This window comes from Scyliorhinus torazame, chromosome 13, assembly GCF_047496885.1.
Source record: "Scyliorhinus torazame isolate Kashiwa2021f chromosome 13, sScyTor2.1, whole genome shotgun sequence".
Taxonomy (NCBI): domain Eukaryota; kingdom Metazoa; phylum Chordata; class Chondrichthyes; order Carcharhiniformes; family Scyliorhinidae; genus Scyliorhinus; species Scyliorhinus torazame.
In genome coordinates, this window is record NC_092719.1 from 132,766,232 (window position 1) to 132,778,273 (window position 12,042).

The 12,042-nt window shown below is 48.7% G+C and overlaps 1 protein-coding gene across 6 annotated transcripts in view; it reads left to right on the plus strand.

The window, feature by feature from the left end:
• The window catches only part of LOC140388285 (dual specificity tyrosine-phosphorylation-regulated kinase 2-like), a 250,434-nt gene that overhangs the window by 85,189 nt on the left and 153,203 nt on the right, over positions 1–12,042 (plus strand). The gene's annotated exons all lie outside the window — the stretch shown is intronic.

A 12,042-nucleotide genomic window follows, 5' to 3' on the forward strand; every position in this document is an offset into this window, starting at 1 on the left:
TTCTCTCTGCGATATTTATTTAAAATTTACCTTTATTTATTAAAAAGCCGATGTAAGCCATTTAACAATAACATTAAAGCTGGAGAATCTCTACAGTGCAGAATGCAGCCATTCGGCCCATCAAATATGCACTGAGCCTCTGTATGGACATTCTACCTAGGCCCATTCGCCTGCCCAAGCCCCATTACTCCGCGCATTGGTTATGGCCAATCCCCCTAATCTGCACATCTTTGGGTTGTGGAACGAAACAGGAGCACCCGGGGGAAACTTATGCAGACATGGGAAGAATGTGGAAACTTCACACAGAAAGTCACTCAAGGCCAGAATTGAACCTGGGTCCCTTGCACTATGAGGCAGCAGTGCTAACCACTGTGCCACCATGCCATCTAAATGTTTTTATTTACTGATTTCTTCTGGTTCAAATTGTTGCTAGTAAGAAAAGGACTATTTGTCAGTCAGGAGGCGGAGATATCATAAGAATTTACATTCTCATTCCATAGACATTCTGAGGTTGACTCCTGGGGCGGGATTCTGCCGTAATCGGCGGGGCTGGCAACTCCGGTGGGAAGGGGTGGCGTGAACCACTCCAGCGTGGGGCGGAATCTTCTGCACTTTCAGGGGCTAGGCCGGCGCCGGAGTGGTTTGCACCGCGCCGGCCGGCGGGGAAGGGGCTTGGTACCACGCCAACTGGCGCCGAAGGGCCTCCACCGGCCGCCGCGAGTTGGCGCAAGTTCGGGAGCGCCAGCATGTGCTGGCGTCATCCCAGAGTATGCGCAGAGGGCTTTGTCTCAGCACCGGCCATGGCGGACCGCTACAGCCGCCGGTGCGGAAGAATAGAGTTCCCCCACGGCACAGGCCCGCTCGCGGATCGGTGGGCCCCGATCGCGGGCCAGGCCACTGTGGGAGCATCAACCCCCCCGAGAACCCTAGAGGCCGCCTGTGCCGCCAGGTCCCACCGGTAAGGACCTACTCTAATGTACGCCGGCGGGACCAGCAAAATACGGGCGGCCACTCGGCCCATCGCAGGCCAGAGAATCGCCGGGGGAGCCGCTGCTAGTGGCCGCCGACCAGCGTGGCACGATTCCCGCCCCTGCCAAAACCTCAGCGCCGGAGAATTCGGCAGCCGGCGGGGGCGGGATTCACACCGCCCCCCCGCCGATTCTCCGACACGGCGTGGGGTCGGAGAATCCCGCCCCTGATCTATTCGTAAGCATCAAATTAGCAAGTGCCATGAATTGATGAATTGCATTATTAGCCATGGCAGCTGAATCATGCCTTATTACACTGATCTGAGTCACTGACAAATAATAGAGAAAAGATTGTGATGAGTTGGGTGCTCTGGATCCGTGGAACACATACAGCCCACCAAAACTTAAAGTAGTGCAACACTATTTTATTAAGTTAGAAACTGTTGAACATACTTTCACTGTGGGTTAACACGATGTTAGATTAAACTAAAGACCTATGCCTGTCCTAACCAGTCTATGCACTCAGCACATGGTGAAGATCTGTGCTGTAAGCTATAAGCTCTGTCCTTCTAGGCGGCTGCATCCCGAATGAGCGGGAACTCTGATGCCCCCTGTCTTTATAGTGCGTGTGCTCTAACTGGTGATTGGCTGCGGTGCAGTGTATGTTGATTGGTCTTGCTGTGTGTCCATCAGTGTGTGTGTATCTGCACCATGATATACTGGTGTATATTATGACAGATTGTACAGTCATTAAATGCCATGTTTTTCCTGATATTTACTAACAAGTATGATGTTATGTTGAATTTTTGATAGACAAACTACAGCAGAATTGGTTGAATAGTTTGGTTTGACAAGAAGCAATAGTTTTATGATGAGGTTCCTTATTTTCAAAATTGGAAATGTTTAGTAAGCCAGAAATGAGTCTGAACCGAGTTGGTACAAAGACACTTGGGTTTATTGCAGAGCAAGTATATTTACAATAATTAAGGATCCTCTAAGCAGTAGTAACCATAGTGTTCAGTTTGTGGGTGAGAAAGTGGAATCCCACACTAGAATTCTGGAATTAAACAAAGGAAATTACATTGGCATGAGGACAGATTTGGCCTGTGTAGAGTGGGGAGGAAGGCTATAAGGTAGGGCAGCTGATGAGCAGTGGCAGTTGTTTAAGGAGATACTCAATTCCTCACGACTAAATATATCTCAGAGAGGAAGAAAGACGGTAAGAGGGATAAAAAATATCCATGGCGAAACAAGGAGGTCAAGGACATTATAAAGACAAAATCTAAGGTAAATCATATTGCAAAGGCCAGTGGCAGGCTGGAAGATTGGGAAACTTTCAAACATAAACAAAGGGATACGAAAAAAGGAATAAAAAGAGCTAAGTTAAATTACCAAAGAAAACTAGCGCAACATATCAAAATGGATCGCAAAAGCTTCTATAAGTACATAAAAAGGAAGAGAGTCGCTGTGGTGAATGTTGGTGCCTCGGAAGATGAAACCGGAAGGTTAATAGTGGGGAACACAGAAATGGCAAAGATGCTAAATCAATATTTTGACTCAGTTTTCATGGTGGAGGACATTAGCACCATTCCTATAGCAACGGGCAATTCAGAAGTAATAGAAAAGGAGCAACTTAGAACAATCAACATCAATAGGGAAACAGTACTCAACAAACTATTGGGATTGAGGGCAGACAAGTCCCAGGACCTGATGGCCTGCATGATCGGGCGTTAAAGGAAGTGGCAGGGGAGATAGTGGATTAATTGGTTATAATATTCCAAAATTCCCTGGACACGAAAGGTTCCAGTGGATTGGAAAAACGCGGGCGTAACACCCTTATTCAGAAAGGGAGTGAGGCAGAATGTGGCAAATTACTAACTAGTTAGTTTAACATCTGTTGCTGGGAAATTGTTAGAATCAGTTATCAAAGAAGTAATATCAGGACATTTGGAAAGTTAAACCGCTATCCAACAGAGTCAGCATGGTTTTATGAAGGGCAAATCATGTTTGACTAATTTGCTGAAGTTCTTCGAAGATGTAACAAGCAAAGTAGATAATGGGGATCATCAAGTCTGCACCAGCCCTTGGGAAGAGCACCCTACCTAAGCCCATGCCTCCACCCTATCCCTGTAACCCTGAAACCCCACCTAACCTTTTGGACACTAAGGGGCAATTTAACATGGCCAATCCACATGTTAAGGCATGCACATCTTTGGACTGTGGGAGGAAACCGGAGCACCCGGAGGAAACCCACACAGACATGGGGAGAAAGTGAAATCTCCATGCAGACAGTCACCTGAGGCCGGAATTGAACCCGGGAAGCTGGAACTATGAGGCAGCAGTGCTTGCCACTGTGCCGTTTTGCTGTACGAAGAGAGATTGAATAGTTTAGGCCTATACTCTCTAGAGTTTAGAAGAATGAGGGGGAGATCAAATTGAGGTGTACAAGATAATAAAAGGTATGGATAAAGTAGATGAAGAGCAGATGCTTCCTCTTGTGGAGAACAAGAGGTCATAACCTTAAGATAAGAGGTAGCAAATTTAAAACGGAGTTGAGGAGAAATTACTTTTCCCAAAGGTTGTGAATCTGTGGAAGTCGCTACCCCAGAGTGTGGCGGATGCTGGGACAGTGAATAAATTTAAGGACGAGTTAGACAGATTTTTAACTGGCAATGGGGTGAAGGGTTATGGAGAACGGGCAGGACAGTGAAGTTAAGGCCAGGATGAGATCAGCCGTGATTGGATGGCGGAGCAGGCTCGGTGGCCTAATTCTGCTCCTATATCTCTTGAACTTATGAACAATATACAACAGATCCCAGCCAGGTCTGTCTTGTTGGTTCCATTCCTGGCCAACTTTATATAGAACTCAATCATGAATGTCCTTGGGCTCCCTGTCCCCTTAGTGGGGGTGCTCATACTTGGTTAGACTCACGGGAGACTGATTGATCCAACACCCTAGGTGTCGTACTGGTTATCAGAAAATGATAATGTTACAATTGAGATTCACACTAATTGTTTTTTCTTATTCTCTGTAAGTCCATTTGTTTGTATCGTGGGGTCAGATTTTCCTCGTGGCAAAGGAATGGATTTTGCTGTTCATTCAATTGTTCAGAGGCTCTCTGTGGGCACAGATTTCTATGAATCTTGCAGCTGTTTCAATGCCCATTATAGGATGTCTGAGGTATCTATAAAAAGGACAAGCAGCAACATTTTAACCAATCAGGCAAAAGTATTGTCATGAGAAATAAAGGGTGAGATTCTTTGGCCTCCCTGTGGAATGTTTCTTGGCGGTGGGAGGAGGCCCGCTGTTGGGTGTGGTGGGACCATCTGATCCCACTGCTGTCAATGGGATTTCCCACTGAACCTACCCCATGCCGCCGGGCAACCCGCGGCGGGGGGTTGCCGTCAGCGGGACCGGAATATCCCGTTGGCAAGAACAGCTGGAAGATCTCGCCTATCGACTGCAAACAAGTAGGTAAAAAAATATATAAATTACATTTAAATCATTGTGCAGGAAGTGAAATAAAGACTGGTAAATACATTTGTGATTTTGGGAGAGATATAAAAAGAAAAGTTATTTTAAATTTTATTTTTATTCAAATCTGCAACATTAATTTTCTTCTCAGGGAAATAGGGCACTACACTTACAAATTAATTTATTTCAGGGCCGCAAACATTGTTCTGCATCCATTGTCACTTATTATACAGTTAAAAATCTCACTTCTCAATGCACTAGCTCTAATAACTACCTTTAATGTGAGAAGCGGGCAATTAGCTCAGGATCATGGCATTACATTGATCTCTGTGCAGATTCCATCATCAAAATTTGCAATAGAACAGTGTGAGGCAGAGGTGGCTGTCACTGGCAGCAAATTCCGGATTTTTGACTGTTCACATGCAGAGACCCAGTGACTGTCAGATTTACACTGCAATAACAGGAGCTGATAGCCTTGCCGGTACATCAAAATCTGGGTTCCTGTGTAAATTTACATGTTTGATTTATCATGTAAAATTAATCAAAAGCAAACACCGAATATTTCAACTGATTACAAAACATTAAACTTATTTCTGCTGTTCGAAAGCGGTAAAAACATCTTGGGACGTATTCAGCGTCCAACGATGCTGGAATTGCGAAGTGTGATTGGGCGGAAAATCATGCGTGAGCCGAAAATCGAGACTGGCAATGGGTATCCAACGGAATGCCATGCTCCAGTGCCTCGACAGCGGCGTAAATGTGTTCTTCGCCACACGCCGGCATGGCCATGCAAATTGTACAGTCCAAGGTGTAGCATATCATAATGGGCTTGACCAGTTATTCTGCGGGCCTCCCTCGATATTGACCCTCAGCTAGGAAATACTTCATAGAATCATAGATCATAAAATCCCTACAGTGCAGAAAGAGGCCATTTGGCCCATCGAGTCTGCACTGATACTTCGAAAGACTACTCTACCTAGGCCCAAGCCCTGCCTTGTAACTCCAACCTAAGGGGTCATTTAGCATGGCCAATCCACCTAACCTGCACATCTTTGGACTGTGGAAGGAAACCGGAGCACCCGGAGGAAACCCATGCAGACACAGGGAGAACGTATAAACTCCACACAGACAGTTACCTGAGGTCCGAATTGAACCCGATTCCCTGGCGTTGTGAGGCAGCAGTGCTAAGCACTGTGCTACCAAGCCACCGAAGCCACAGTAAATACCACTTGTGGTATTTAAAATTGGAAACAAGCACCATGGCTGCTGAGGGAGCGAGAGGATGTCAGACATGTTCCCAGAGATGCAACCGTGGGTCCGCCGCTTGCTAGGCTGGCTGGTGGGGGCATCTTCCAGGGTCAGGGTGAGTATTGGGGGGTGACCAGAGAATGGGCTGTGGGGTTGGGGTGTCCAGGCACAGATCACCATTACCTCCACCCCACTGACCGCCACCGTGGCCTATGGTTGCGCAGAGCGACACCCACTGTATAGTTGCTCCCACACAGGCACGCACCCACCCACACCACCACCACCACTTCCACTATCCAAAACTGCACACCCTGCCGGTGGGGCATCACACGTCCCACACAAGGGAGACGCACATATCAGATCCTACAGGAACAGGGCGCACCAGTGACATGGGTAGTGCCTGCCACCGGTTCGGGTGTACAGGCCTCCATGGTGCCAGATACCGACAGGGCCATGGGTGCAGTGTGGAGGGCAGAGTGCCAGGAGTAATGGCCAGGGGTGGATGTGAGGATGGGAGAGGCAGGAGGGACAAGGGGGTACACACCATGCTAACATGTCTGTCTTTCACCCCCCTTCAGACAATGGATTTCGGTATCCAACTAGGAATGGTTGGCATTGGCCTTTCTGCCGCAGCCCTGGCGGATGCACTGAGGCTGTGAGCTGCTCTGAGAGAGCCCTGCAGTAACAGAGCCTGCCTCAGAGGAACAATAGCCAGCCAGTGGTGAGGATGGAGAGCTGGCCATCCAACAGGCTGAGGAGGAGGTGGGAAGACGGCACCGCATCATGCCTCATGTATATCGGCAGCGCCTGTTCTTCGAGGACATGCCGAACCGAGCAATTCACTGAAGACTCCGGCTGAGCAGGTAGACCTATCATGGCGCACCTGGAACCACAGGGGTATGGAGGAGGATATCTGCTCCCATTGGTCGTCAAGATGATGGTCACCCTGAACCTTCTTGCACCAGGATCCTTCCAGGCACCGAGTGGGAACCTGTCTGGGATCTCGCAGACATCGGTGCGCAGCTGCATCCTTGCCTTAACAAAGGTCCTACATGCCCGTTTGACGCAATACATCAGTCTGAATATGGACCGAATCCACCAGGTTGTGCGGGCAACGGGAGTCACTGCCATTGTGCGGATGCCCCCACGTCCAGGCGCTGATCATAGAAACTTCATAGAACCTTCAGAGAATTTACAGTGTAGAAGGAGGCCATTCAGCCCATCGAGTCTGCACCAGCCCTTGGAAACAGCACCCTACCCAAGCCCACACAATCACTCTATCCCTGTAACCCAGTAACCCCATCCAACCCAACCCAACCTTTTTGGATACTAAGGGCAATTTAGCATGGCCAATCCACCTAACTTGCACATCTTTGGACTGTGGGAGGAAACCCACGCAGACACGGGGATAATGTGCAGACTCCACACAGTCACCCAAGCCGGGAATTGAACCTGGCACCCTGGTGCTGTGAAGCAACTGTTTGGCACACAAGTAGTCTTGTGTTATAGCTTCAACAGGTTAACACCTCATTTTTCAGTATGCCTAATTTTGCTCCTGGCATGCTCTCCTTTATTGAACCAGGGTTCATTCCCTGGCTTGGTAGAGTGGGGGATTTGCCGGGCCATGAGATTGCAGATTGTGGTTGAATATAATTCTGCTGCTGCTAATGGCCACAGTGCATCATGGGTGCCCAGTCTTGAGTTGCTAGATCTGTTCGAAGTCTATCCCATTTAGCACGGTGGTAGTGCCACACAATGCGATGAAGGGTATCCTCAATGTGAAGACAGAACTTTGTCTCCACAAGGACTGTGCGGTGGTCACTTCTACCGATACTGTCATGGACAAATGCATCTACAGCTGGCACATTGGTGAAGATGAGGTCAAGTATGTTCTTCTGCCTTGTTAGTTCCCTCACCACCTGCCGCAGTCCCACTCTAGCAGCTATGTCCTTTAGGATCCAGCTAACTCAGCCTGTGGTGGTACTACCGAGCCATTCTTGGTGATGGGTTTGAAGTCGGGCAGCACGGTAGCATTGTGGATAGCACAATTGCTTCACAGCTTCAGGGTCCCAGGTTCGATTCCGGCTTGGGTCACTGTCTGTGCGGAGTCTGCACATCCTCCCCGTGTGTGCGTGGGTTTCCTCCGGGTGCTCCGGTTTCCTCCCACAGTCCAAAGATGTGCAGGTTAGGTGGATTGGCCATGATAAATTGCCCTTAATGTCCAAAATTGCCGTTAGTATTGGGTGGGGTTACTGGGTTATGGGGATAGGATGGAGGTGTTGACCTTAGGTAGGGTGCTCTTTCCAAGAGCCGGTGCAGACTCGATGGGCTGAATGGTCTCCTTCTGCACTGTAAATTCTATGAAAAAGTCCCCACCCAGAGCGTATTCTGCACCCTTGCCCCCCCTCAGTGCTTTCTCTAAGTGGTGTTCAACATGGAGGAGTACTGATTCATCAGCTGATGGTGGCCGGTACGTGGTAATCAGCAGGAGGCTTCCTTGCCCATGTTTAAACTGAAGCCGTGAGATTTCATGGGGCCCAGGGTAGGTGTTGAGGACTCCCAAAGCAACTCCCTCTCAAGTTTACCACTGTGCCGCCACTTCTCTGCGTCTGTCCTGCCGGTGAATCAGGACAAACCCAGGAATGGTGATAGTGGTGTCGGGGACATTGTCTGTAAGGTATGATTCTGTAAGTATGACTATGTCTGGCTGTTGCTTGACTAGTCTGTGAGACAGCTCTCCCAATTTTGACACAAGCCCCCAGATATTGGTAAGGAGGACTTTGCAGGGCCAACGGGGCTGCGTTTGCCATTGTCGTTTCCGGTGCCTGGCTTGATGCCGGGTGGTCTGTCCAGTTTCATTCATTTTTTGTTCTTACATTGCGGCTGAATGCAACTGAGTGGCTTGCAAGGTAATTTCAGAGGGCATTTAAGAGTCAACCACATTGTTGTGGGTCTGGAGTCACACGCAGGGAAGACCGGTAAGGATGGCAGATTTCCTTCCCTAAAGGACATTAGTGAACCAGATACATTTTTACGACAATCGACAATGGTTTCATGGTTATTATTCGACTTTTAATTCCAGATATTTTATTGAGTTTAAATTTCACCACCTGCCTTTGCGCGATTTGAACCTGGGTCCCCAGATCATTATCCTGGGTCTCTGGATTACTAATTCAGTGACAATCCCACTATGCCTCCGCCTCCCCTAGTATTAGCGAGTCTGGTCCATGGGATAGAAGGTGATGATGACTGCTCTGTGGTGAGTTCTGGTGCTCCGCATCGTTCAAGCACATCAGACTTCTGTTCATGGTGACACTTTCTACTGTCCACCTGGGTGATCCCTGCATGCGAGCTGACTATTCCATCACACAGTCCCATCAAATCCTTGGGGAGCGGGCATGGGGATGTGGTCTGAGGTGGGGCGGGGGGCAGGGACGGGGACGGGGGGAGAGGGAGGGGGTAGGGTCGGGCACCGGGGCGATGTGCGGTGGCTGACCTGGGAAACCTGGCCGTGCCCACCTCCAACGGACTTGTGTCGTTGCCCGGTCCCGCCTCGTCGTTCGATGTATCCTGGGGTTGTGTCAGGGGCGGGTAACACCAGAAGGGCCCAACTTGTTGCCAGGGATTCCTGCAGGACACAAGACATGACGCATGTTTGGAGAGTCGGACGTGGGCAGCTATTGGCCTGTGTGTACAGGGCACCTGGCCATCAGCCATGGCGGGCGGTATGGGTGTTGGCACGTGATGCAGGGTGGGGTGGGAGCAGACTGCCGGCGGGTGGGGTTCGGTTGCCTTATGGGTTGCGGGGGGGGGGGGGGGGTATGGGTGTGTGAGACAGGGATTGGTGCCAGGGGCACGTTGCTGGTTACTCACTCTGGCCGCCCTGAGGAGGTTGTGCAGCTTTTTACGGCACTGCTGGCCAGTCCTGGCAGTGCTCTCATGGCCTCTGCCACCTGCGTCCAGGCCCAATGTACGGCGATGGGTGGCAGCCTCCTTCCCACCCCAGGGAACAGGGTGTACTGCCTCTCTTCCACGGCATCCAGCAGGGTCTTGAGCTCCATATCGATGAAACTGGGTGCCATTGTTTGGGGTGCCATTTCGTTGGCTGGAATGAGTATGTGTGGGGAGTGGTGTGCTTACATGAGGCTGCAGCTTGTCAGGCTCTCGAGTGCCAATCCCATCCCCCGTGAATCAGACGCCGTCATGCATTGGAATTGCACTAGTTCCACATGGTGCCAGTGCTAGCCTATTAATGGGCCCTGAATTGCTGAAGGACTGGGGCTGCTTTCAGGGTCGTAGAACACCACCGATTCAGTCCCGGTGCCAGCACTTACTCTCAAACGGAGAATCCTGGCCCTCGATTTTGGTCAGTCGTGGCAGTGTCACACACCTGTTCTATGGACCAATATGTATGATGCAAAGTTTCTACCTGAAATGGATTAGCAACAGACTCCTTTGTTCTGCCCCTTTGTTACCAAAGCCTGACAAGGACTAACTGTGAGTAGGTAGTTCTAAAATATACACAGATATCCAAGATTCTCTTTCATCTGAAAGCTATTTTACATAACTCTAAGCAAATGGACTAGTCACTGAGGTTTACAGTACGTGCATTTACTGAAAATCAGTCAAAGAAGACATAAAAATACGATCACGTTAAATAATCTTTGTTTTAATGTAAGATCTGATATTGACTTGACTGCTGAATTAAATTTATTGATCTCTTTGGAGAATGTGCAACTTCAAATTTGAGGATGCTATTTTCAATTTTAAAAAGTATTTTTGTCAAGCATTGTTGGATGATTCATCACAGGCGGAAGTTATTCAGTCCATTATGCCTGTGCTGGCATAATATAAATGTTGTTCCAGTTAATTTTTCCATGGATTATTGCCTCTAAATGTTTCCCTGCTGCCAACATTAGACTGATTTCCTCCCTTACACCTCTCAGCATTTCAATCTGGGCTAAGTGACATTTCTTTACTTTGAGTGCTGGCTTTTTTTGTGTTTCAGATTTTTTTATATCCAATCCAAATTCTCTACAAACTCCACCCATTCTGTGACATTAAATATTTTTTAGGTAATGACAAATGCCAAATGCTCATTTGGCAAATCAAACATACCCTCTGCCTTCTCAAGAAGACCTCCTATTGATCATCAATTGGCCCCATACTTCCTTTAACTAACTCCCCTTTTACTATTCAAATGTTAATAAAAAACGTTTGATGTCCATTTTTAAGACTAGTTTATTCTCACATACTCTCTTTGCCTCTCAACTATTCACATGCGTTTGAGCAATTTTGGAAAGGTCAGCAATTTCTCCCTATCCCTTATTGCTTTTCAATAGATAGTGGTGAGCCACCTACTGGTTGTAGGTACCCTTACAGGGAGGTAGTCCAGGGCTGGGATTCTCCGGTATCCAGCGGGCGGGATGTACCGGCGCCGAGGAGTGGCGTGAACCACTCCAGCGTTGGGCCACCTGGAAGGTGCAGAATCCTCCACACCTTCAGGGGCTAGGCCGGCGCTGGCGGGGTTGGCGCCATGCCAACTGCCGCCGAAGTGCCTCTGCTGACCGGCGCGAGTTGGCACATGCGCGGGAGCATCCAGCGATAGTTAGGGAACAACAATAAAGCTCCGGGTTAAAATGGTTTGTGATTTAGATGGAACTTGCAGGTGTTCCTCCATGTGCACTGCCCCTGTTCTTCTAGGTGGTAGAAGTCATGGGTTTGGAAGGTGCTGTTGAAGGTGGCTTGTTCACAGTGCAGCTGCTGTGTGCCCAAGGCAGAGGCAGTGAACTTTAAGGTGCTCGATGGGGTGCCAATCAAATGCGCTGCTTTGTCCTAGATGTTGAGCTTTTTGAGTGTATTTGGAGCTGCACTCATCTAGGCATATGAAGAGTATTCCATCACACTCCTCACTTGTGCCTTGTAGATAGTGGACAGGCTTTGGTGAGTCAGGAAGTGAGTTACTCGCCACAACATTCCCAATCTCTGACCTTCTCTTGTAGCCACAGCATTTATAGGCTGATCTATTTCAGTTCCTATTTAATGGTAAGCCCCAGGATGTGGATGTTTGGAGATTTAGTGATGGCAATGATGTTGAATGTCAAGAGGTTGTTGTTAAGATTCTCTCCTGTTGGAGATGGTCATTGCCTGGTACTTCTGTGACACAAAGGTTGCTTGCCACAAACCAGCCCCCAACCTGAATGTTGTCCAGGTCTTGTTGCATGTAGCACAAACTTCTTCAGTGTCTGGAGGGGTGAATGGTACTAACACGTTTTGATCATTAGCGAGCATCCTTGCTTCCAACCTTATGGTGGAAGAAGATCATTGATGTTCCAGCTGGAGATGGTTGTG